Source organism: Lepidochelys kempii, chromosome 6 (assembly GCF_965140285.1).
Source record: "Lepidochelys kempii isolate rLepKem1 chromosome 6, rLepKem1.hap1, whole genome shotgun sequence".
Taxonomy (NCBI): domain Eukaryota; kingdom Metazoa; phylum Chordata; order Testudines; family Cheloniidae; genus Lepidochelys; species Lepidochelys kempii.
The window spans coordinates 7,863,102-7,889,511 of NC_136385.1; the positions used below are offsets into that span (position 1 = coordinate 7,863,102).

The window sequence follows — 26,410 nt, forward strand, 5'->3', positions numbered from 1 at the left end:
TCAAAAAAGTATAAACAAAGACACCATCTTATATAATCAAAGGGTATAAATACCGCTTTATATTGTTTATACTTTAAAAAACTACTAAGGCAAAGGTATTCTTCATCCATTGCATTTCATCCCTTGCAATTGCTTAAAAATAAACTCTTTTTGGCTTGTTGCATTCAAACTAAAATATATATATATATATATATATATTTTTTTCCTTCCACAGTACTAAACCACAATTGCTCCAAAACAAACAAACAAACAAACAAACAAAGCCGCTCACTCTGCTAAAACCGCCAAAGTCCAAAAATTCCTAACTACAAAGAACATTAAAAACTGGCCCTGGTAAACAAGGCGTAGCGTTATACACTGGCAAAAAAAAAAAAAAAAACCTTGTAAAATCCATGCTTAATAGTGTGGTATTAATTGGGTTTGGGGGTTTATTCCAAGGCTGCGCCCTGTGTTTTTCAATAAGTACCTTCAGCATGTATTGCCCTCCCTACTTCGCTTTCAAATAACAAATACCAAAGGTGCCTTGTTGCCACTGCCCCCGCCATTCCCTCCATGATACTTCTACCCCGGTAACACATCCAAATACAAACAACACCAGATATTCTAATAAAACCCAATGGCCAAGGCTTTCACATTTTAATAATGTAATTAAATATTGTTTAAAAAATTAGGTTAAAGGTTCAAAATATCCTATCTAAGAAAACAATTAAATAAAAAACAAACTAGTCCATAAAAAGAAAAGTATACAATATCACTACAAATAAGCCTCTAAAATCTAAAATTAAAATTAGTGGATTTTATAGCGGGGTTAATATAAAAGCCATCTTAAGGGTCTATAATATGTCATAAAAAAGGTCCTTATTGTTTTTGGTTGCCCAATTAGTAAATAATCAAATTCATATTTAAAAAAGGGTGTGTTCTGCCACCAAAAATTTACCTGTACTAAAATAGTCCCAGTAATTAATAACCTAATCTGTACCATATTGCAAAATACCCCTCCTATGCTATTCATGTCAATGCTTCTTAAAAGTATTTTAAATTATATAAACAACAAATGTGATATGGTACTTTACTAAAAGAAATGTGTTAAAGTAATAGTAATTAATGCTATATTAAAAACTATAAAAATTACTCTTCCCCTATTTAGCTTTCAGGTCACGTATATCTATCCCAACTGCTCCAAAAAAACTGCCATTCGGTTAGTAGAGCAAAGCGCCCCTGTCTCCTCTAAAAAAATATTTGGTCAAACACCTGTCAAGTGGGGCCAATAGTGCAGCAGCAATTGAAAACATTTATAAAAGCCAACAACATAATAAAAAATCAGGGCAGTTAAAAAAGGCCACTAGTCTTATGACTGAAGCACAATTAACCCAAGTGCAAGCTGAAATGGATAAATTACATGTTATCTCCGCCCTTAGGTTAATAACCCAAAAGCTGTTAATAAAAATGGTATTAAATATCACTAAGGCAAAAAAAATTGCAATAAAATCTGGCATGTTCAAAATTTCCTAAATAACCAGCTAACGGCCATTCACAGTGACCTTAAGCACCAGGCCTGGCCCACTGCCCTTACTCGTGCTTCAAAAGTGCCATCAGATCTGTGGCCGTAAAAACAAACAAACGTTTTCAGGGTAAAGTTGCAGGCACTCGCAGTGCTCCTGCCAAGCCTACGGGCCGGTGAAAGGGGTGTGGGCTCCCACATACCAAATCCTGCCGGGTCCGTAAAAACAATGCATAGAACATGAAACAATTCACGGTAATATTAAAAAAATTAATTCCCCTGGTATGCCGAGCCAATTTGTTGTCAGTGCTCCTAAAATAACACCCAATGTTTACATAAAAATAAAAAGCCAATAAACATTTTTGGCCTTTAAAGCCCCCACAGCCTCAGTGCGTACAAAAGCTAAAGCCAAAAAAAAAAATTTGTCACTGTTTCTAACAGCGTTTGTTAAAAAAGTAGAAAACAAAAACCGACCCTAACAAAACACCTGCTCTTCCAAGCTAGTTACAGCTGTGTAAACGTTAAGGTCACCATTTGCAAAACATACGTTTTAATTTCACCATTGCTGCAAAAAATCCTTATCTATTGGCCTGCAAATAAAATCCTATAATTAAATCTTAGGCTTCAAATACCCTTTCATTAAACCACCTTAATACCCGACCAATTCCAAAACCTACACTCACTCCTACCAAAGGTTCAAAAAATCTCTAAATTACAAGGCCAAATCTATGTGCTTCAAAATATATATCAAATTAAAAAACATGCCTTTCATACCATCTATAAAGCATTTATCTTATGGACTAATTATAATATATTGTGCTATGCAACTAAGGCTACAAAATAACTCCAGCATATTATTACACTAAACACATTAATGTTTGTATTGTTTTTGTTTAATTAAAAATATGTTATTGTTGTTATAAAAACAGAATAACAAAAATACTTTTCATGTTCATACTAATTATGCATTATCGTTACATCCAACCAAAAGTTATGGAGCCGATCCTTTTAATCTAATATCAAAAATACAAGGTCTAATAAAAATAAAAGTTTAAAAATGATGGTTGGGCTAAAAGCACTGAAGAGGGGAGTGTGAAAGTAAAAAAGGGCATTTAAGTGCATCCATCTTAGTTCTGTTAAAAAAAAAAAAAAAAAAAAAAGCAAAAGTCAGGCTAACTCTAACCCGTAAGAATTCAAAACTTCTAAAGTCAAAACTGGTGTAAGCATACAAAAATTGCAAAGCAAAAACCTTGCCTTAAAAGAACAATAAAATGTAATTGTAGCAAAAACATGTTAAAAACAAATACAATATAAAAATGTATAGACAAAGCAGAGCTTTATGAAATAAAAAGGTATAAATACTTGCTTTACATTGTTTATACTTTAAAAATTTGCATAAAAACAGACACCCTGTCCAAACGGCTGTCTTCCTTCTTGCAATTGCCTAAAAATAAAACTGTCTCTAACTTGTTGCATGCAAACTAAAAGTAAGAACTTGTCTTCTTCCACAGTATCCATTTGTTCTTGTGTCCACATTGGTACTGAGCTTAAAGAATTCCCCTCCCTCCATGGTATTTATCCCTCCGATATATTTACAGAGAGCAATCACATGTTCCCTCAGCCTTCTTTTGGTTAGGCTAAAGCAGCCAAGCTCCTTGAGTCTCCTTTCATAAGACAGGTTTTCCATTTCTCGGATCATCCTAGTAGCTCTTCTCTTTACCTGTTCCTGTATCCTTCTTAAACATGGGAGACCAGAACTGCACACAGTCTTCCAGATGAGGTCTCACCAGTGGCTTGTAGAACGGTACTAACACCTCCTTATCTCTACTGGAAATACCTCACCTGATGCATGCCAAAACCGCATTAGCTTTCTTCACGGCCATATCACATTGGTGGCCCATAGTCATCCTGCGGTCAATCAATCCTCCAAGGGCCTTCTCCTCCTCTGTTACTTCCAATTGATGCATCTCCAGCTTATAACTAAAATTCTTGTTATTAATCCCTAAATGCATGACCTTACACTTCTCACTATTAATTTTCATCCTATTACTATTACTCCAGTTTACAAGGTCATTCAGGTCTTCCTGTATGATATCCCTGTCCTTCTCTGAATTGGCAATACCTCCCAGCTTTGTGTCATACACAAACATTATTAGTGTACACTCACTTTTTGTGCCGAGGTCAGTAATAAAAAGATTAAATAAGATTGGCCCCAAAACCGATCCCTGAGGAACTCCACTGGTAACCTCCCTCCAGCCTGACAGTTCACCTTTCAGTAGGACCCTCTGTAATAATTTGTATTCTTGAACTAATAATTCCCCATGTGGCACCGTAACAAACGCCTTACTGAAATCTAGCTAAATTAGATCCACTGTGTTTCCTTTGTCTAAAAAATCTGTTACTGTCTCAAGGAAGGAGATCAGGTTGGTCTGGCACCATCTAACTTTTGTTAAACCATGTTGTATTTTGTCCCATTTACCATTGACCTCAATGTCCTTAACTACTTTCTCCTTCAAAATTTTTTCTATACTACAGATGTCAAACTAACAGGCCTGTAGTTACCCGGATCACTTGTTTTCCTTTCTTAAAAATAGGAACTATGTTAGCAATTCTCCAGTCATGTGGTACAACCCCTGCTTTTACAAATTCATTAAACATTCTTGCCAATGGGCTTGCAAGTTCATGTGCCAATTCCTTTAATATTCTTGGATGAAGATTATCTGGGCCCCCCATTTAGTCCCATTCAGCTGTACAAGTTTGGCTTCTACCTCGGATATGGTAATCTCTACCTCCATAGCCTCATTCCCATTTGTCATGCTACCATTACCCTAAGATCCTCATTAGCCTCATTAAAGACAAAGGCAAAGTACTTGTTTAGATATTGGGCCATGCCTAGATATTCTATGATTCTATGATTATCCTTAACTTCCATTCAGTCCTCAGTGTTTAACTGTCCCACTTCTTCTTTCTTTGTTTTCTTCTTATTTATATGGCTATAGAACCTTTTAGTATTTGTTTTAATTCCCTTTGCAAGCTCCAACTCTACATGGCTTTTAGCCTCTCTCACTTTATCCCGACATGTTCTAACCTCAATAAGGTAGCTTTCCTTGCTGATCCCTCCCATCTTCCACACCCTGTATACTTTCTGCTTTGTCCTAATCACCTCTCTGAGATGCTTGCTTATCCAGTTTGGTCTACAAGTCCTGCCTATGAATTTTTTCCCCTTTCTTGGGATGCAGGCTTCTGACAGCTTCTGCAACTTTGACTTGCAGGAATCCCAGGCCTCCTCTGCCTTTAGATCCATAAGTTCTTCAGTCCAATCCACTTCCCTAACTAATGGCCTTCATTTTTTTAAAGTTAGCCCTTTTGAAATCAAAAACCCTACTCACAGATCTATTTTTTGTTATACTTTCCTTCAGGTTAAGGTGAATTAGCTCATGATCACTGGAACCAAGGGTGTCCCCTACAACCATTTCTTCTAGGAGGTTCTCACAACTTACCAAAACCAAATCTAAAATGACATCCCCAGTTGTTGGTTCAGCAACTACTTGATGAAGGAATTCATCAGCTATCGCATCTATTAAAATCTGAGCCCTATTATTATTACTAGCACTTGTCCTCCAGTCTATATCTGGGAAGTTAAAGTCTCCCATGAGCTCACAGTTCCCATGAGTATTTACTTCATTAAAAACATTAAAGAGGGCAACAGTGGAAGAAAACATGAGTTTTTCATTGTGTCCCCCACCGCTTGGGTCACCACCACTGCTGCCTCTGTGTCTGCCTTTGCCTTCTCACCTCAGTCCTTCTCCTCCAGCAGAACTCCCCCTCAACCTCCCCTGTCTCCAGCTCTGTTGGCTGGCTCCTCTGCCGCTGCAGCCACCTACACTCCTTCCGGCCAGATGAGGGATTTCAAAACGTTCTGAAGAGTGCGCAGAAATGGGCAGAGCAGCTTCACACTGAAGCTATTTCCCCACCCATTCAAGAATACAAGAGTCACCAAAGAAGACGACATTTTGTATATGAGGCATGGGATAATCTCATAAGAGACCCCAAACAACAATTCAAAGCTGAATTCTTTAACCGGGTGCTAGACTGTGCAATACAATCAGTTGCAGAATGTTTCATGCAGCTCAAGGATCACAGCAGCATATTTGGGATGTTGTAGGATGTTCCCAAACTCCTCACTGTACCTGAAGAAGACCTAAACCAGCAATGCAGGGCACTAGAGACCGTGTTGACACATGACGACATGTGCGATATTGATGCAAGTGATATAGGTGATGAACTGAAAGCCCTTTTCAGATACATTCAACAGGATCAACTCCAAAGGCTGTTCTGGAATATGCATGCACAAATAAGATGACCACCATCTTTCCAAATTATTTTGTTGCTCTGTGCATACTTCTAACACTTCCTGTAACAGCTGCCAGTGGAGAACACAGCTTCTCCAAGCTGAAATTAGTAAAAACACATCTATGCTCCACAATGACCCAGGAGAGGCTAGTCGGCCTTGCAACCATCTCAATAGAGTATGAGTTGGCCCAGACTGTGGACCTTCAGGAAGCAGAAGCAGTTCAAATCTCTGCAACCAAGAAGGCACGGAAGCACCACTTTGATTATTCAAACATCAAAATGCCAGTGTTAACTTTCAAATGCCTGAACAGCAAATGTAACTTTTCTTGTCTGCATAATAAAGTGTACTGACAATTTTTGAACAAGGCATTTAAAGTTGTTAGTTCTTCTTTATTGGGGTAGGTAGCAGAGCAGTACCATGGGCGGAGTAGAACAGAAAGAAGGCAGAATTGAGACCTTTCAAAGTTTTGTCCCAAGCAAGGGGGCATGGGGGTGTCATTTGAGCTCCCTGCCTGATAGGGTGACCAGACGGCAAATGTGAAAAATCAGGACAGGGGGTGGGGGGTAATAGGAACCCATATAAGAAAAAGACCCAAAAGTCGGCACTGGCCCTATAAAGTTGGGACATCTGGTCACCCTAATGCCTGAGGTGCCAAAATGTTGTGGGCCGGCCCTGCCGGCAGGTGCAGTGTATTGAATAAAACAAACACATACAAAACAGGATGTGATTGAAGAGAATTAGTCATTAAATAACTTATTTCTCTTCTGTTTATCTTGATGGAGGTATTAAATCAGGAATCACAGACTCTGCGAGCCCCAAAGCTGTGGGAGAAAGGTGGCATAAATCCCGAGTTGGAATTAGACTTTCAACAAACCAGAGAGCCGGAGGAGACAGACCTTCCCCAAGACAATGTCCTCTTATCGCCCTTTGTTCTGTAGTGGCAGTGAACATGGTTAGAAGAGATTGGCACTGCCAGGTGTGAATGGGGCTTGTGAGAGTGAAGTATTTTCATTGTATTCTGCAGATAATATTGCTCAGATTCAAAAGGAGATGCCGAGTTAACTCGAGCTACACCTTATGCATTGCGCTAACTCGACTCCTGTCCACACAGAAAAACCCTAAAGATGTGCTGCTTATAACTCAAGTGAGCTGGCCCCTCGGGGCACAGGCTAAAGCCTAAGTTAGCACAACTCACCAGCTGACATGATCTTTCTGTAGTATGGATGCAAGCTAGCTGCACTTGAGTGCTTCTAATTCTCCAATGCCTTCCCACTCTCCCCCCTGTGTCCCAAGAAAGGACAGACAAGTTCTCCCACCATCCACTGGGGAAGAATCCATACAGTGGCTCAGCTCACTGCTGGGCAAAGAGCCTTGGGATGAGCTCCTAAAAGTCTCAGTGCCCCACCTGAGTGAGTGCAGTGCCAGTCTGGACACAGCAGGACCTTTGTTTATTCACAGTGTGGCTCTTCTCATGTGAGAGAGGCTGATTCAAGCCCAGTAATTGAGTGTAGAAAACTCAAGTTAACTCTGCAGTGAAGACAAAGCCTCAGCTCTTTCGGCTGACAGGGATCTATTCTACCACAGTGGTTCTCAACTGGGGGGGGTCTGTGGCCCTGTGGGTGACGGGTGTCACAAGCAGGCTTGAGAGGATCTGCCCAAATAAACCAGAGAGCATGGCTGGCCTTAGACTCGGAGGCTTCTCTATCAAGCCTTAAAACCCACAGATTGTGTTAATCACTCCTATTGATGGACCTGGCGATTCCACAGGCTACTGCCCACTACCTCCAACTGTAACACAAACTTTAACTGTGACATCAGCAACATTAACATGAGCTTTCTAGAAACGTGAAGATACATGATCTATTCTTTTTGTGTGGGGGAAGTATGAATTCAGAGTTAAGGTTTTGTGTTGCAGTTCAAGCTAAAGGCATTTTTTTGTGTGTACTGTATTTCTTTATAGGGTTGCCTCTCGGTCCAAGTGCTTAGCAGTATTTGGGGCCTCTCCAGGTTGTTTCCATTAAGAGGAGAAATTGATTATAAATGTCCCATATTTCTTGGTACAATCTTGTTTACGTAAGAAGAAGGTGCACACAGTTCTGTTTCCCTGAACACAGTAGAAATGCAAACTTGCTTGTAGCCAGTCCTGTGCCCTAACAAAGGGCTTTTTCTTGGCTTCCTCCACAGCCACATTACCAAGGCTTCTCTGGGTTTCTGCTGGCTTCCTTATTCCTTTCGATAGTTATCTGCAACATAAATCCATTCCCCAGCCCCTGCATTTTTGCAATCAGTCCTAGGGTTCTCCTCAGCCTGCTTGTCTCACCTACTACTCAGGCCTTGCCATGCTGGTCCATGCCTTGGGTGGTGGGTTCTGTTGTTTTTGCTCCCACTAAACCATAGGGTATTTAATTGCTCCCATATTTAGCCTAACTGAAAGGGTGCTTTGTCCACACCTGAACTTCAAAGGTGGCTATCAATGGACGGGATATATTTGACCTCCTTGTAGGAGGTGGAGAGAAGAAGAAACTGCAGTCGTAGGTGGGGAGGGAGAAAGAGCACAGATCCTAGCTCAGCTGCAAAGGCCTCCTTTGCCTTTCACAAAGATCATCAGTGATGGGGATCCCCAGTGATTGAACTAAGGATCTCTTGTACCATGGGCCAATCATCAGGGAGAGAACTCCTGACTAAGGATGCATGACATTAATGGGGGGGGGCATTTACAGAGGTTATAGCTGCCCCCACCATTCCTTCTCTCCCATGTTCCTCCCAGATATTCCTGCTCCCCCAGTCCTTCCATAGCATAGGCCGGAAGGGCCTCTCCTTGCCCCCCAGTAACCTCCCTTTGCAGCTGGGGAAGTGTCCCATCAGCACTGGCCCCTCAGAGCAGGACATCCCTTCCCGCAAGCCGCAGGAGAAGCTCTCGGAGAGCAGAACTGGCACCTGAGCTCTGGAAACCGCTTCAGGGACAAGTTTCCTCTCTCTCAATTTGACAAGGGGCAGGAAGAAGAGGCATAAATCCCTGGAGCTGTGTCGAGAGCTGGAGGAAAGGACTGTGTGTCCATGGCTGAAGGTGGGAGGGGAATGGATGGAGATGTGGTTCTCTGCTCTCTCACACGGAACGTGTCAGCCAGCACAGCTGAGCCATCGTGGGGTTCTGTTAATTTTCTGCTGTTAGATGCCTGCCCTAAATTACTGTCTCCCATCTGAATGAAGGCAAAGCAAGAGGGGCACTGTGCCCTCACCCTTGTCTGGACTTAGGGGATGTCTTCACCACCAAGCGTGGCAACGCTTTAATGTGGCTGTGTAGTCGCAGCACCAGCGCTGGGAAAGAGCTCTCCCAGTACTGTAAAAAAACCCACCCTGACCAGGGGAGTAGCTGCCAGTGCTGGGAGCATTTCCCCACCCCCGTGTCCCACCCAGCTACCAAGTGGCGGGAACTTTTACCAGCAGCGGAGGGTGGGGAACCCTGGTGGGCCAGCTTATATTCCATCTTAGTTCTGTTGAAGACTTGCCACTTTTAGGTCTGTAATCGAGTGACCAGAGAGATTGAAGTGTTCTCCAACCAGTTTTTGAATGTTATAATTCTTGACATCTGATTTGTGTCCATTTATTCTTTTACCTAGAGACTGTCCAGTTTGGCCAATGTACATGGCAGAGGGGCATTGCTGGCACATATCACATTGGTAGATGTGCAGATAAACGAGCCTCTGATAGTGTGGCTGATGTGATTAGGCCCTATGATGGTGTCCCCTGAATAGATATGTGGACACAGTTGGCAACGGGCTTTGTTGCAAGGATAGGTTCCTGGGTTAGTGGTTCTGTGGTGTGGTGTGTGGTTGCTGGTGAGTATTTGCCTCAGGTTGGGGGGCTGTCTGTAGGCAAGGACTGGCCTGTCTCCCAAGATTTGTGAGAGTGATAGGTCGTCCCTCAGGATAGGTTGTAGATCCTTGCTGATGCGTTGGAGAGGTTTTAGTTGGGGGCTGAAGATGATGGCTAGTGGCGTTCTGTTATTTCCTCATTGGGCCTGTCCTGTAGTAGGTGAATTCTGGGTACTCTTCTGTCTCTGTCAATTTGTTTCTTCGCTTCAGCAGGTGGGTATTGTAGTTGTAAGAATGCTTGATAGAGATCTTGTAGGTGTTTGTCCCTGTCTGAGGGGTTGGAGCAAATGCAGTTGTATCGTAGAGCTTGGCTATAGACAATGGATCGTGTGGTATGGTCTGGGTGAAAGCTGGAGGCATGTAGGTAGGAGCGGTCAGTAGGTTTCCGGTATAGGGTGGTGTTTATGTGACCATCGCTTATTAGCACCGTAGTGTCCAGGAAGTGGATCTCTTGTGTGGACTGGTCCAGGCTGAGGTTGATGGTGGGATGGAAATTGTTGAAATCATGGTGGAATTCCTCAAGGGCTACTTTCCCATGGGTCCAGATGATGAAGATGTCATCAATATAGCGCAAGTAGAGTAGGGGCAATAGGGGACGAGAGCTGAGGAAGCATTGTTCTAAGTCAGCCATAAAAATGTTTGCATACTGAGGGGCCATGCGGGTACCCATAGCAGTGCCGCTGATCTGAAGGTATACATTGTCCCCAAATGTGAAATAGTTATGGGTGAGGACAAAGTCACAAAGTTCAGCCACCAGGTTGGCCGTGACATTATTGGGGATAATGTTCCTGACAGCTTGTAGTCCATCTTTGTGTGGAATGTTGGTGTTGAGGGCTTCTACATCCATAGTGGCCAGGATGGTGTTATCAGGAAGATCACTGATGGATTGTAGTTTCCTCAGGAAGTCAGTGGTGTCTCGAAGATAGCTGGGAGTGCTGGTAGCGTAGGGCCTGAGGAGGGAGTCTACATAGCCAGACAATCCTGCTGTCAGGGTGCCAATGACTCAGATGATGGGGCATCCAGGATTTCCAGGTTTATGGATCTTGGGTAGCAAATAGAATAGCCCTGGTCGGAGTTCCAGGGGTGTGTCTATGCGGATTTGTTCTTGTGCTTTTTCAGGGAGTTTCTTGAGCAAATGGTGTAGTTTCTTTTGGTAACTCTCAGTGGGATCAGAGGGTAATGGCTCGTAGAAAGTGGTGTTGGAGAGCTGCCGGGCAGCCTCTTGTTCATATGCTGACCTATTCATGATGACAACAGCACCTCCTTTGTCAGCCTTTTTGACTATGCTGTCAGAGTTGTTTCTGAGGCTGTGGATGGCATTGTGTTCTGCACAGCTGAGGTTATGGGGCAAGTGATGCTGCTTTTCAACAATTTCAGCCCATGCACGTCAGCGGAAGCACTCTATGTAGAAGTCCAGTCTCTTGTTTCGACCTTCAGGAGGAGTCCACCTAGAATCCTTCTTTTTGTAGTGTTGGTAGGAAGGTCTCTGTGGATTAGTATGTTGTTCAGAGGTGTGTTGGAAATATTCCTTGAGTCGGAGACGTTGAAAATAGGATTCTAGGTCACCGCAGAACTGTATGATGTTCGTGGGGGTGGAGGGGCAGAAGGAGAGGCCCCGAGATAGGACAGAGTCTTCTGCTGGGCTAAGAGTATAATTGGATAGATTAACAATATTGCTGGGTGGGTTAAGGGAACCATTGCTGTGGCCCCTTGTGGCATGTAGTAGTTTAGATAGTTTAGTGTCCTTTTTCTTTTGTAGAGAAGCAAAGTGTGTGTTGTAAATGGCTTGTCTAGTTTTTGTAAATTCCAGCCACGAGGAAGTTTGTGTGGAGGGTTGTTTTTTTATGAGAGTATCCAGTTCTGAGAGCTCATTCTTAATCTTTCCCTGTTTGCTGTAGAGGATGTTGATCAGGTGCTTCCGCAGTTTCTTTGAGAGCGTGTGGCACAAGCTGTCCGCATAGTTTGTGTGGTATGTAGATTGTAATGGATTTTTTACCTTCAGTCCTTTTGGTATGATGTCCATCTGTCTGCATTTGGAAAGGAAGATGATGCCTGTCTGTATCTGTACGAGTTTTTTCATGAATTTCCGATCTTCCAGTTTTGGACAGTTAAGATAGCGACCCTCATGTCTGTGATTGCGTGACCAGAGAGATGGAAGTGTTCTCCGACTGGTTTATGAATGTTATAATTCTTGACATCTGATTTGTGTCCATTTATTCTTTTACGTAGAGACTGTCCGGTTTGGCCAATGTACATGGCAGAGGGGCATTGCTGGCACATGATGGCATATATCACATTGGTGGATGTGCAGGTGAACGAGCCTCTGATAGTGTGGCTGATGTGATTAGGCCCTTTGATGGTGTTCCCTGAATAGATATGTGGTAGATTGCGTGACCAGAGATCAGATATCACCATCGGCCCTTTACATGCTCCTCCTCCCACTGTCCTGTCCCTGCTTTGCCCCTTCACCCCCACAAGTCCTGCTGCTCCTCCATATCACCACCACCACCCCCCCGCACACACACACACAGCAGGACATATCCCACTCCCAGCGCTGTGCGGAGAACCAGCTCCTGTTTGGAGCACTGCACTTATTAACAGTCTGGCCGGCAGACTCCTTCCTTCCCCCACTGCCTCTGGCTGGGCCAGCACCCTGGGAAAGCCCAAGACCCTCCGGCCCGGGACACTGGCCAGGAGGAGCCGAGCCCTCCGTGTGTCAAAGCCCTGTGCAATCCATGCATGGGGAAGCCGCTAAGCTCTGGACTGGGGTGGGAAACAATTTCCAGCCTGTTCCCAACCTGACCCTGCAGGCTTCACAGCAGCCCCCGGACAGGGGTTTAGTGCCCTCTTTGCCCTGCGGTCCAGCCCCCAAGGAGCGTGGGGCTGCTCTGTCCCCTAGGCACCCTCCCCTGCTGAGCTACCTCTCTGGCCGGGTTCTCTGAAGCCTCTGCAATCAGGTTACCTGGGCCCTGGTGCACAGTGCATTCTTAAGGCTTAACCCCTTCCTTCCCACGCTGTAGCCGGGGGGGACAGAAGGCATCTAGGTTATGTTGGTGGCCAGCAGAAGCATGGAGGTCTTAGCTGCTTTATGATACTGTGTGGGCAGGAAGGGACAAGCTGCTTCCAGCCACGGTGGGGGTGGGGGGAACAAGATGAGAATAGCTCTGCAAAGACGAGGGCCAGGTCATCATTTCCTCTCTACTCCTCCCCTGTGGCTGGAAGCAGCTCCTATCCCTTCCCTCCTGCACAGTGCCAATAGGCTGCTGGTGGCCACATGCCACATTTTGGTATAAGCCCTGGCAGAAATGGGGGGAGGCATGTGACCCTGCGTGCCCCCATCCATGTGTTGCCTTGGTAAGATGTGGCACCAGGTACCAGGAGAGGCAGGTCTGACCCGGGGGCCCAGCCAGGCATGGAGGGCAAAGAGCACCAGGCAGGGAAAGGGTCGAGTCCGTCAGTCACACACACATACACCCGTGTGAGAGAGGTGTATGGGCGTGTGTGTGCGTCACCTCACCCTGCAGGCGTGGGAAGGTGTGTGTGGGGGGGTGTCACACACCCCTAAATGTGAACCCTAAAGCCTTAAAGATAAGAAGATAAATAAAAAGAATCCAACTAGGCAGTATTTCTTTTTAATGGAGGCTCAGTCAACTTGATGCTAATTTGAATGTTTGTACTGCATAGTTCTGACTGATTGCCAGTGAACTCACAAGTAATTTTACGAGGTGTTCATATCCAGCATAGGGAAATATGGTCACCCTAATTATAAAACACACCACCATGTTGGGCTCTCTGCCCTATTTTCTGACAGTCTGCCCTGAGATTGGCACTCACAGTTGTGAGCCACTCCAGACAGCATGAAATTAGGAGAACCTGGTATAGGGGGAAGGGGGCACATAGCACCCCTAGCATGGAGGGAAGTTGGGAATGGGGGGCAGACAGAGCTCCTGGCCTGAGAGTGAAGGGAGGCCCTGGTTTAGAGGGAGGGAGTAATAGGGGGCACACAGAGCTCCTGGTGGGGGGAAGATTAGGGAACTCCGGTATGGAGGGAGTGAAGAAGAATGCGTGGGGGGGTAGGGGAATGGGAGCACATTCAGAACCCCTGCTATTGGGGGAGGAATGGGGGGAGTGAGGAATGGGGTACACAAAGCCCCTGGTATGGGGGGAATGGGAGTCACACAGAGCTGCTGTCATTGGAGGGGGAAACGGGGGGTAGTATGGGAGGAGGAGGGACTTTGGGGGGCACAGAGAGCCCCTGAAATAGAGGGGCATGGGAGCGTGGCATGCAGGAAGCTTGTGCGAGGGATGTGAGGGAATGGAGGGATGTGAGGATCCTCTGGGGTGTGAAATAAGTTCACCCGACAGTAGCAACTTAGTGTGTGACCCCCTTCGACACATACACTAAACCCAGAACATAAAGTTTGCAACATCAGCCTTATCCACAGGCCTGTGTCGGGGTACTGATATGGCAGGATGTAAGAGGCTGCACAGGGTGACTGTTGAAAAAAATGAGAAAACTGAATGAGATGATGGGGCTGGCTGCCTAGACAGGGAAAGGTACTTGGACAGAGCAATGCTGGGGAAGGTCAGGGGGAGCTAGGGTAGCTCTGGCCTGACCAACTCCCAGGCTGAGGGCCTGATACAGGGCCTTGAGGAGGTATTAGGGCTGCAGAGGGGCAGCCAGGGGAGGAAGAGGCAGCAGATCCACCCCCTTACTGATGATGAGTGGCCAGTTCAGACTGCAGTTTGCCCCTGAGGGAAGGGGGCTAGGTGAAGAACGGCAGTGGGTCACTGAGGCGAGTGGTGGGATTAGGGGTAGCCAGTTCCCTGGAGGGGCAGCACCCAGAGAGTGGGGCACCGCCAGAGGGCAGTACCCCAGGAAAGTGCACCATGGTCTGGGAGGGATGTAGGGCCTAATGTGGTGGAGCTTGGAAAAGGGCAGGTAATTGTGGGCAAGACACCACCTGCAGAGGATGCTCCTGAGTGGCGAGAGCTAATTCCCTAGGTTGGCCAGCCTAATATCTACCTCACAGTCTGTGTGAGAATCTAAAGAGATCCCCTCCCCCAACGAAGTGTCTGTGTTATGCAGTGGACGCTTATGGTAAGTCAGACATTTCAATAAGTATTCTGGGGAGAGCCGCTGGCCGGTGTCCCTCTGGGTTGACAGAAAATTGGCAGAAGAGAAGAAGTCACATCCCTAAAGAGCGCACATCATCCCCCTCTCCTGTGACCCTTGGCACCATCACAGGCTCTATTTGTATCCAGTCGTGAACCAAGAAGAAACTGAAAGGGTTTGAGCTCAGGTTCAGACTGTCCTTCATCAGAGAGCATGACTCGCAGGGCAAGAGCAGCTGCTTCGGGACACCGATATCTTTCTGCTCTCCTCCAGCTCCCAGGGACGTGCTCCCAGCCAGGATGCTGGTATGGCAGGGCCAGGTCACTACTGAGCTGTGACTGAGAAAGGCCAAGAAACAAAACAGATCATAGCTAGAGACATAAAGGGTGACAAGAAAACATTCTACAACTACGTTAGAAGCAAGAGGAAGATCAAGGACAGGGTAGGCCCATTACTCAATGAAGAGGAAAAAAACAATAACAGAAAATGTGGAAATGGCAGCGGTGCTTAATGACTTCTTTGTTTCAGTGTTCAAGAAGCGGGTTAGTGGTAATTGGACATCTAGTATACTGAATGCCAGTGAAAGTGAGGTGGGATCCGAGGATAAAATAGGAAAAGAACAAGTAAAAAATTATTTAGACCAATTAGATGTCTTCAGGTCACCAGGGCCTGATGAAATGCATCCTAGAATACTCAAGAAGCTGACTGAGGAGATATCTGAGCCATTAGTGATTATCTTTGAAAAGTCATGGAAAACGGGAGAGATTTCAGAAGACTTGAAAAGGGCATCTATAAAAAGGGAAATAAGGACAACCTGGGGAAATACAGACCAGTCAGCTTAACTTCTGTACCTGGAAAGATAATGGAGCAAATAATTAAGCTCTAAATTTGCAAACATCTGGAAGATAATAAGGTGATAAGTAATAGTCAGCATGGATTTGTCAAGAACAAATCCTGTCAAACCAACCTGATAGCTTTCTTTGACAGGGTAACGAGCCTTGTGGATGGGGAGAAGCTGTAGATGTGGTATATGTTGACGGTAGTAAGGCTTTTGATGCAGTCTCACCTGACCTTCCCATAAACAAACTAGGGAAAGACAACTTAGATGGAGCTACTATAAGATGCGTGCAAAACTGGTGGAAAACCATTCCCAGAGAGTAGCTATCAATGGCTAACTTCCTGTCAGGGTGGTTAAGCACTGAAATAAATTGCCTGTGGGGTTCTGGAATCTCCATCAGTGGAGATTTTTTAGAGTAGGTTAAACAAACACCTGTCTGGGATGATCTAGATAATGCTTAGTCATGCCATGAGTGCAGGGGACTGGATTAGATCAGTGGTTCTCAGCTGGGGGTCAGTGAGCCCTTTCAGGGGGGCCGCAGAGCCCCACGGCTGAAACCTGGAGCCCCAGTGCTGAAGCCTGGGGGCCCCCCTTCCTCCTAAGCCAGGAGCAGTGCAGGTCTGAAGCCAGTGGGCCCCCTGCCCTAGTTAGGAGCAGCGCGGGGCTGAAGCCCTTGGTGCCCTCCCCATGCCCCCCAAGCCGTGAGTGTCGCAGCCAGAAGCTAGGTGAGGCTGAAGCTGGCAGGGTCCCCACATCCCCTCCAAGCCAGGAGCAACGCGGTGCTCGAGCCAGCAAACCTCCCCTCCCCCACAAGCCAGGAGCAGCAGGGAGGCTGAAGCCGGGAGTCCCAGTGCCTTGCCCCTGAAGCTGGGCATTGCACTGGAAGCCCCCCTGCATGCATACAGCCCATAGCTACCCCCTGCCCATACACAGCCCTTAGCTATTCCCTCCCTGCACCGTGAGCTACTCCCCTCATTTCACACAGCCCCTAAATAACCTCCTGCCCGCACCTGAGCGGTTTTCAAACTTTTTGAACTGAGTCCCCCCTTTCAGTTATATTTTTGGTTGCATCCCCCCAGAGCCCAGACTAGCTGGGTGACCTCCTGAGTGAGACAGGGGGTGGAGATGGCACATCCTTCCTGCACCCTGCTGTGTGGAGCTGGAATGAGCCCTGCCAGGCCTTCCTCCCCCCAACCCCCCCAAAAATAGAAGTAAAACTATGCCTATGCCCAAGTGTGTCCCCCTGGCCTGGAGCCCATGTTTCCCCGCTGCTGGGCGCTGTTGTTTTTATAGGATGTTGAATGGGGCCTCAGCAAGAAAAAGGTTGAGAACCCCTGGATTTGATGATCTCTCAAGGTCCCTTCCAGTCCTATGATTCTATGTGGAAAGGAAAAATTTCTGGAGGCCGATCAGAGTGCAGTAATGCAACACCTCGTTCACACTGACGCTGGGGCGTTTCAGCCGAGACGCACCAAGCGTTATGCTTCTGGTGGAGGTGGATTAGCAGGGGCACTCCCGCTACAAAGTCCAGGTGCTCTACGTGCCTTGCCAGTGTGGATGCGTCGTGAGTTAGGGTGCCTGGGGCTGCTTTAATGCACTCTAACTCACAAGTGTAGCCAAGTCCTTAGTGATTTTCAGCTATTAGGCTGGGCAGAAATGCTGTCCTGCCACAAGTAATTGTCAGCTCTTTTGAGCACTTAAAATAACAAAAGGCCCTATCTTCTGAACAGTGGGGAGAAACAGGTTAAACCAGACCAGGGACCCTTAGGGAGAGTTCACTCCTCCTGGCAGAGATACCTCTCCTCACCCCTCTTACCTTCACAGGAGTCAGGCATTCGAGCACCTGGCTTAATGAGTCCTTTCAGCTGTGGGTGACCCCTCATTTGAGACAGGTTAAGCACAGTTCTGCTCCCCTTTACTCATACAATAAATACAACAACACTGACAACAGCATTTCACTACCCCTTCATTCAGTACTAAAGTGATTTGTAACCCAACACAAGTCAATATTGATCACTTTGAGCAACACCTCTATATCTGATGGATATCTAGGCAGAGTAGGTGAGTTCATGTAAATACAATTTCCTCCTAAAGTCTCTCCCGCTAACAGCTAGCTGTCATGGGAGAACTCATTCGGACCCTGTTTACATAGTTATGTTAGGAAGAAGCTTCTCCTCTAAAAACGTTTCTATACAATTTCCATTAGATGGTTTCTTGCACCTCCCACTGAGACATTTTGTAATGGCCACTGTCAGAGACAGGATGGATCACTGGTTTGATCCAGTACAGCAGGGAGATGAGATACCGAGCTAGATGGCCTTTAGGTCTGATCCAATACAGCAAGGATGTGGGATACTAGGCTATATGGGTGATTGGTCTGATCCAATACTGCAGAGAGGTGGGGATACCAGGCTAGATGGGCTGTTATTCTGGTTCAGCAAGGACACAGGGATACACGGACTATCAGTTTGCTTTGGTATGGCTGTTCCTGTGCAGCAGCCTTGCACTAACTGGAAGATGTGACCTGCAATTGATTTTTTGTTTTTAGTTTTCAATTTAAAAAATGGTACAGGCTGTCAGATTTGTTCATATTCCGTTTTTTTTTTAATTAAGGGTTTTGTTTTGTTGAAGTGTATCCTATTTAAAGAGACATCTTGGCATGTCTATTATTTCATGTAAAATGCTTCCTTTAGGCTCTTCAGCGCCTGCTCTTTCATTATATTTTTCCAGTCTCCTGGAAGTTCTGCTGCTTTAGCACCATACGCTCTAGCTAACTGGTCATTGAATGATTTGAAAACAAATTTCCGGAAATCAGAAGCATCAATGCTGGGATCAGGCTGAATGCGCCAGTCTGGGTAGTAATGGCGGTAATCTTTGTAGGGATGAAATTTCCCATCTGCGGCTGCAGTTCGGAATTCACGATTGGAAACCACATCAGAGGAGCATATGGAATGCTCAAGCTTTTGTGAATCACAATCCCTGAAGTTCCCTAACCCTTTGGGTCGATGGACTGATACAAAATGCTCTTTATGGTCAGTGCCTCCTGCTTCACAGGGGGCTTCACAGAACGGACACTGCTTCCCACAGCCAAACACTCGCTTGAAGATCTCATCCTGGGGTTTCACTGGCAGGCTGGAGAGTTTGGTCTCAAGTTCCAAATGATTAAACTGGGTTAAGATTTGTTGTTCCAGCTCCAGAAGGAAGATTTCAATGTTACCAGAAAGCTGCTCAATTTTTGCTGTGGTTTTAAACTGTACTCCAACTAAGCTATTGCTGGAAATGGCCAGGTCCTGCTGCAGCTCTTTGCAAAAGCTGTCTAAAAAGGCAGAAACTGTGTTATTGTTTTTATTTATGGAGTTTTTCAGAACTCCCTTGATTTTATTTATTATTCCGGATAGAATCCCTTTCTCCAAATCTCTCAAACTTGCCTTCCCTCCATAGTGGTCTATCAGACATCTCTGTATCCAGGATTTGACAAACTCTTCATAGTTACTTATGTATTTCACATAGTTGCCAAAGTTCATCTCTTCCAGCAGCTTCTTTAGCAAAAAGAACTGAAAGAAGCTTCGGCTGGCGTATTCAAGGGCCTGTTCACTGCTGAGAATATTGTCAACTATTTCTAGTCCGAGCCTTTTGTTGACATAACCCACCAGGGCAGGTTTGAGACACTGATCACAGAAATTCCTCACCCTTGTTTGGCTCTCTTTCTTTTCCAAATAGAGATCAGTAAATATGGAGAAATAATGAGGTTTCAGCTTCTCCAGACGTTGCTGAGGATCGTTTTCTTTGATAAAATCTTCATGCATCTTCTGAAATGCCCAAGCTGCTTCCCCCAAACATGACGCTTCAGGTCAACTTCAAACAAAGGAGAAGTGTGAAGTTGCTCAATCTCCTCCTCTTTTAACCTCTCATTAACCATATGCAGCAGTTCTCCACAATAGGTTTCATCATAGTCTGTTTTGGATTTAACTTTTTCTTCAATGTATTTCTTGCATTCAGTCATTAAAGATAGAGCAAGCTCTTCAGTTTTACAGTAACATTCCTGTGAGAAGTATTCTACAACTGCTCTGGTCCATTTTAGGTTTAAGTATTCCTTCTTCATTGTGAAAGACTTCATTCTATAATCCAGCAGGCTTTTTGCATGTTGCAGTATCTGTCTGACAGCACCCGCTCTGTGCTTCAGATCCTTTCTCAGCTGGAGATCCATATCTTGAACAACTTGACATTTCTGTAAAGTACAGAGCGTTAACTCTGACAAGGTTTCTCGTCACATCGTTTCAAATTCTTTCTTCAGTTTCTCATGGTCGAGTTTATCTTCTCTGTTTCGGCATTCAGCCAAGAGTCTGGCAACTTCCCCTTCAATTTTCTGCTTGTACCCAGACTGGATATTGTCTATCTTGCGCTGTCCTCTTCGTATTCGAATTGCTTCCTCACAGTTACTGGTTGAATAATTTTCAAGTTCTCTTTTGAGGCTATTCGTGCTCCTTTTGAAATCTTCTCTGTACTTTTCTATCAGGTTCAAATTTGGAGCTTCACCTTTCAAATACTGTTCTAAGTTATTCAAGAGCTTCTGTTCTCCCTGCTGTAGTTTCCCTTGTGCTTCCATTTTTAAGCTGTGAAAGAGATCACCCTCTAGTGTCTCTGGCAGCTGATTCTAGATAAAAGTTTCTTTTTCAGATATCCAGAGATACATCTCCTTGCGGAAACCCCATTGCCATTCAGAATACTTCACAGACAGCAGGTTATAGGCTTCAGCTACAAGGCTGTTTCTAAAGCTAAAGATGAAGTTCTCATGTTTCACTGACTTCCACAAGCTCTTCAACCATACAATAAAATCAGGAATATCCTTTCCAGCTCTTTTCCGTGAACGGTTCTCTATGAATTCAAACAGTTATTTCTTTAGCTTTCACACCCTCTCACTGTATCCAGTGTTTACGGGAGCCATGGGAGGGACTTCATGCCACAAGCCAGGTATGTACCAATTGTGTTTTTCTGGGTCATACTCCATAATATCAGAAAATGTCATTTCCCTGCTTTGCTTTTCCATCCTTGCTGCAGCTTTGGTCATTTCATTCAGCTGCTCCAGGAGGTGTTTCCTGTCCCTCATATTTTGAACATGAGCAGACACATCACTGACGTTCTGGTGCACAAACTGGCAGTTTGGCTGTTTTCCTATTTCCTCCATTCTGAGAAATGCCTGGACCACAATTTGCAGAACATCCTTCATTTCTGTGGCATTCTCCATGGCCATGTTAACGATGGTGACGTCACTCAGTCCAATCACCAGGGTGGCCAGCTCATTGTCATGTTGATAACTGTCTTCCAGTGCTGTTAGTTCAGGGGCCTTCAGACCTTCAGTGTCTATCACCAGGATGAAATCACAGCCAAGCGGCTCCTGAACAGCTTCTGTAACTTTAATGAGCGTCATGAAGGCTCCTCGCGCACTTCGACCGCTACTCACTGCAAACTGCAGGCCGAACATGGTGTTGAGAGGATGGATTTCCCAGTGCTCTGCACTCTCAGCACTGTTATAACCACCATTCTGGATCTATCCCCTAGCCTGATATGGAGATGAGTTAGAACCTCTACTACCCAGTTCATGGGGATGTTGGAGGCATCTCCATCGGTCAGCTAAACAGGAAACCCTTCCAGCATCAGGTCAGCTGCTATGCATGGGAGACGGGTGAAATGTCTTTGGCTTTCTTCCATTTTCCCTTCTTTAACCATTGAGCATTCAGCTTCATAGAACTGCCCCAACTCACGCATGAAATACTCCACCCCCAAGGAACTATCAGATATTAATTCATCTAATTCCTCCAGCTGTTTTTGGTCCACTCCTGGAGTTTCACATTTCTCTTTATAGTCCGCCCGCATTTTAGAAAGATTCGCCTCGCAATATTATCCAGGATAAATTTCATCCATTTCAGAAAGTAATGTTTCTCCACTGGCTTCAGCTGTACTATTCCCTTGATGAACTTAGTCAAACCATTCGTACGGTCACACTGATTCTGCTGTCTGCGTATCTCTAACCATTTCTGTTTCAGTGCAGATTTATAGTCTTCAATGGCCATGACCCCTTGCCTTTTCATTCGGCACATCTCTTCTTCCACTTTAGCCAAGTTTTTCCATAGGTCTCCTTGCAGGCTCAGCATTTCCCTTTTGTATTTTGCCCCATCTCTTATTTCTGCAGTGATTTCTTCAGTATATTTGCTCACACATTGACATGCCTGACAGTCCTCATTCACCAGGATTCCTAGGTCAGGTGCCGTCACAGCCATGGCTTCCAAACTCACTGTCTTCAGAGATGAATTCACTATGGTTCCTATGGTGGACTGCACCTTTTTCACAAATCCTGCATTATTCATGGTACGATCTTTCACCAGTAGCTGTGATTTGCTCAGCTTCAACACTGAGGACAGCTTATTAAGGAATCCCAGAGTTTCTTTGGGTTTCTTATTCTTGTAGTTGAGGATGAAGTAATATTTAGAGCTGGATTCTTTCCAAGATGATATCAGTGCCTATTCTCTCTCACCGATGCTCTCGGTAACTATGAACACTGCGGAGGAGACCTCTGTTCAAAAGCTAAACTGTAGCCAGTGGGACTCAATGTCTCCACGCAGATTTGTAACTGCAATGGGTTCTGGGAAAAGATCAGAATTTTCCATCCCCCCAGGGAAATACCAGGCAATCTCAACCAGCCCATCTGCGATTTTCCGAAGGAAGTTCCCAGACTCCATGTCCCGCACTGATAAAGAAATCGTGGTGCTGCTGGGAGGGGCTGAGAACCTCATTGAGGAGGTGGGACTTGGAGAAGCTGCAGCTCCCCATCCACACAAAAGAAATGGTTGGCATTGACGTGAGCATCAAGCTCTCCTCTCTGAACCCTCTGTTCTCTGCCAGGGAGTGCGGCCTCCACTTCCGCACAATGTCCCTCATGGCCCACAGTATTAGGGTGCACTTGGGGGTGTCAAGGGTGAGTAGCAGCAGAGGAAAGGCAAACTGGCACATGGACATTTTGGACAGGATCTCCTGCTTTAGGAAGCTGTCTGAGCAAAGCAGAACAGCACAGAGAACATCAAGAGGTTGCAGAGAAATTTTCATCTCAGTGTCACTAAAACAGAAAGTGCCATCAATATGCAGCTTCTCCTCATAATCACCCATTTCTTCTGCAGGAGCCTTGTGCCCAATGCTTGTATTTCTGGCCGTCCCATTCAGAGCCATGACCTTCCTCAGGAAATGCCAAGGTAAATCATCTAATGCCTCTGGAATCTTGTTCTTGATGCTTTCTGGGCAAATCTCCAGGACATCCCTCAGCCTGATCTTGATGCTTCTGTGCTTCTCCAGGTTTAATCTGGACAGAACATCTTGAAATGCTTTACTTCTTTCTGCAGAAGGAAGTTAAAACAAACCAAAATTTCAGAGTAGAAAATGGTGACTTTATATACAGTTTACTCATTCCATAGACAGCCTGATGTTTGTAATTTAAAGAAAAGCAGTACCCAGTAAGTAACAGATGACTTATACATCCTGGGTTCAATTCTTCTCTTACTTATATTGATATAACAAAAATGAAGCCAATGGGATTACTTCTATACAAATAAAACATAGTTCTGGCCCACTTTGAACTCCGCTAATGTGAGGTTGGTTTGCATTTTTTGATCCCAATCCTTATCCTCAGTGCAGTGCAGAGTCCACTTTAAAATGGCTTAAGTGGCCAACTGAGAATTTCCTAGAAAATCTTCCAGTATAACCAGCTCTATGACATCGCAGCTCACAGCTACTGGAGGAGGGGGCATAGACTCAGGACCCTGTCTCTGTGGTGATCCCAGAAGCTGGAATGATCCCTTGGCTGCTCTAAGCTGCTGCTCAGGATCAGACTGGTGCCTGGCAGTCTGAGGATCAGGTGGCTGTGATGGTAGCCTTCACCCCTCACCCTGAGCTGTGCTGGGCATCAATGGCTCATCTGGAGGATCTGACCCTTTATTTCCCTTTCAGCAGTCAGTGCAGATTACACCTTCTGGGTTACGCCTTCATTTTTGATTTTCTTCATATCTTCCTCCATCTCTTTGCTGGGACATGTCTTTTACAGGTGTAGCTAACAGCACTGTGGCTTTGCTTACCTCCCAGCGACCAAATCAGTCCCTTCACTCACGCTACTTCCTCTCTCCTTTTGGGGAGCTGTGAGGACTGTCATTACTTACAAAGCAAATTTACCCACATTGCAACCTGGGGAGCTAATGCTAAGACACCTCCAGGCCAGTCCTGGTACGGTAATGTCTCCGGTGCAGTGTTAGGGTATTTGGACCTGATAAACGATTAACCCATTTATTATGTGTTATAGAGACATTATTAAGGTCACAAGAGCAAACTATTCCACTGCACAGGAAAGATAGGAAGAATGGCAAGAGACCACCCTGGCTTAACCAGGAGATCTTCCATGATCTAAAAATAAAAAAAAGAGTCCTACAAAAAGTGGAAACTAGGTCAGATGACAAAGGACGAATACAAACAAACAACACAAGTATGTAGGGGCAAAATTAGAAAGGCCAAGGCACAAAAGGAAATCAAACAAGCTAGGGACATAAAGGGTAACAAGAAAACATTCTACAAATACATTAGAAGCAAGAGGAAGACCAAGGACAGAGTAGGCCCATTACTCAAAGAAGACAAAAAACCAATAACAGAAAATGTGGAAATGGCAGACGTGCTTAATGACTTCTTTGTTTCGGTTTTCACCAAGAAGGTTGGTGGTGATTGGACACCTAACATAGTGAACACCAGTGAAAATGGGGTAGGTTCAAAACAGGAAAGAGCAAGGTGAAAATTACTTAGACAAGTGAGATGTCTTCAAGTCACTAGAGCCCAATGAAGTGCATCCTAGAATACACAAGGAGCTGACTGAGGAGATATCTGAGCCATTAGCTATTATCTTTGAAAAGTCATGGAAGACGGGTGATATTCCAGAAGACTGGAAAAGGGCACATATAGTGCCTATCTATAAAAAGGGAAATAAGGACAACCCAGGGAATTACAGACCAGTCAGCTTAACTTCTGGACCCGGAAAGATAATGGAGCAAATAATGAAGGAATCAATTTGCAAACATCTAGAAGATAATAAGGCAATATGTAATAGTCAGCATGGATTTGTCAAGAACAAATCATATCAAACTGACTCGATAGTTTTCTTTGACAGGGTGACGGCCGTGTGGATGGGGGGAAGCGGTAGATGTGGTATATCGAGACTTTAGTAAGGCATCTGATATAGTCTCAAATGACCTTCTCATTAAAAAACTAGGGAAATACAACCATGATGGAGCTATTATAAGTTTGGTGCATAACTGGTTGGATAACCATTCCCAGAGTAGTTATCAATGGCTCACAGTCATGCTGGAAGGGCACAACGAGTCGGCTTCTGCAAGGATCAGTTCTGGGTCTAGTTCTGTTCAATATAGTCATCAATGATTTAGATAATGGCATAGAGAGTACACTTATAAAATTTGCAGACGATACCAAGGTGGGAGGAGTTGCAAGTGCTTTGGAGGATAGGATTATAATTGAAAAAGAGCTGGACAAACTGGAGAAATGGTCTGAGGTAACTAGGACGAAATTCAATAAGAACAAATGCAAAGTATTCCACTTAGGAAGGAACAATCAGTTGTACATGTACAAAATGGAAAATGACTGCCTGGGAAGGATTACTGCAAAAAAGGGATCAAGAGGTCAGAGTGGACCACAAGCTAAATATGAGTTAACAGTGTAAGACTGTTGCAAAAAAAACCAAACATCATTCTGGGATGTATTAGCAGGAGTGTTGTAAGCAAGACATGCAAAGTAATTCTTCTGCTCCAGTCCACGTTGATTATGCCTCAGCTGGAGTATTGTGTCCAGTTCTGGGTGCCACATTTCAGTAAAGATGTGGACAAACTGGAAAATGTCCAGAGAAGAGCAACAAAAATGATTCAAGATCTAGAAAGCATGACCTATGAGGGAAGATTGAAAAAATTGGGTTTGTTTAGTCTGGAAAAGAGAAGACTGAGAAGGGACATGATAACAGTTTTCAAGTACCTAAAAGGTTGTTTTAAGGAGGAGGAAGAAAAATTATTTTCCTATCCTCTGATGATTGGACAAGAAGCAATTGGCTTAAATTGCAGCAAGGGAAGTTTTGAGAGGAAATTTTTCCTAATGTCCGAACTGTCAGGGTGGTTAAGCACTGGAATAAATTGGCTAGGGAGGTTGTGGAATCTCCGTCATTGGAGATTTTTAAGAGCAGGTTAGACAAACACCTGTCAGGGGTGGTCTAGATGGTGCTTGGTCCTGCCTTGAGGGCAGGGGACTGGACTTGATGACCTCTCAAGGTCACTTCCAGGCCTATGATTGTATAATGAAGCACCAGCTCTGCTTTAGTTTAGGTTGAGAAGCCCTTTCTACTTAAATGTTATTTCTTCTTAGTGCTGTAAGATCTGTATGCTTACTTGGACTGTCTTGAAATTTGTTGTCTCATGGGGGAACAGGATAGGGTTAGTGACCCAAATTTTGGGGTCATTTGAGCAAGGAGTTCCCTAGGCACAGCTCGTCAAAAACACAGCATTTTGCAAAATCAGCAGTCTTAGAATGGAGGGGATTGTGCACCACACAGCTCAAGATCCCCTACTTGATCTCAGTCACTCAGCATTTATTTCAGCCAGTGTGTGGCACTGACTGCCCGTTTGAGGAAGCAAAACTGAAA

General features: G+C 44.9%; 2 pseudogenes; both read right to left on the minus strand.

The window, feature by feature from the left end:
• Nucleotides 1-17,519, minus strand: part of LOC144930639 (up-regulator of cell proliferation pseudogene) — a 78,507-nt pseudogene extending 60,988 nt beyond the window's left edge.
• An 831-nt stretch (nt 17,520-18,350) lies between these two features.
• The window catches only part of LOC140912934 (up-regulator of cell proliferation pseudogene), a 107,402-nt pseudogene continuing 99,342 nt past the window's right edge, over nt 18,351-26,410 (minus strand).